Raw genomic sequence first — 1,034 nt, forward strand, 5'->3', positions numbered from 1 at the left:
TGATAAAAAAAGACGGCGCCTTTCGATTCTGCGTTGATTACCGCCGCTTGAACAACATAACAAAGAAGGATGTCTACGCCATCCCCCGCATCGACGACACATTGGACCGGCTCTGCAACGCCAAGTATTTTTCATCGATGGACGTCAAGAGCGGCCACTGGCAAAATGAGGTCGATGTAAGAGTTCGCGAGAAGACCGCATTCATCACTCCGGATGGCCTCTTCGAGTTCAGCGTCATGCCATTTGGTCTGTGTTCCGCACCAGCGACGTTTCAGCGAGTAATAGATACAGTGCTGGCAGGCTTGAAGTAGTAAATCTGTCTAGTATATTTAGATGACAAGAGAGTAATTACTCGTTGCCATCCACCCAAGCGCAGCCATACGGTGAGAAACTTCGTATTAAGAGTAAAATTCGTCCTGGTCCGGGGTTCGAACCCGGGACCATCGCTTCACTGGAGCAGCCGCTCTACCAACTGAGCTAACCGGGACGGCAAGCTTGAGGTAGGGCGAGAGCGAATTGATCAATAGCTCGAAGTGGGAACTGTGTTGTTCAAATGCATAGGAGAGTCCCCCAAGGTTGAGTAAACCTTATAATAAGGGAGTAATTATTCATTGCCATACTTATTGGCATCCACATTGGAGTAGACTACAAATATACTCCACCTTGGGGATTCTCCTAAACATTGGACCAATATTTATATGACGTCATTATCTTCGCCTCGAACATTGTAGAGAACCTCAAAAAACTTCGACCAGTACTAGACGCCATCAAGTCGTCTGGTCTAACCTTGAAAGCAGAGAAGTGCCACTTTGCCTACGAAGAACTGCTGTTTCTAGGCTACATCGTAAGAAAGGAGGAAGTACGCCCAGACCTGCAGTAAACAGGTGCTTTTGCACAGTTTCCACCACCGTTCGATAAGAAATCAGTGCGCAGATTCCTCGGACTGTGCGCACATTACCGACGATTTCTGAAAACCTTTTCGCGCATCGTCGAGCCCCTGACCCATCTGAAGTAGGCAGACGTGCCGTTTAAAT

The 1,034-nt window shown here is 47.9% G+C and overlaps 1 non-coding gene across 1 annotated transcript; it reads right to left on the reverse strand.

The window, feature by feature from the left end:
- Nucleotides 1–413: 413 nt before the first annotated feature.
- On the reverse strand, nt 414–487 carry TRNAT-AGU (transfer RNA threonine (anticodon AGU)). Its single transcript has one exon. It is a non-coding gene; the product is annotated as a tRNA-Thr (tRNA).
- Between the last annotated feature and the right edge of the window lie 547 nt (nt 488–1,034).

The sequence above is a fragment of the Amblyomma americanum genome, chromosome 8 (assembly GCF_052857255.1).
Source record: "Amblyomma americanum isolate KBUSLIRL-KWMA chromosome 8, ASM5285725v1, whole genome shotgun sequence".
Taxonomy (NCBI): Eukaryota; Metazoa; Arthropoda; class Arachnida; order Ixodida; family Ixodidae; genus Amblyomma; species Amblyomma americanum.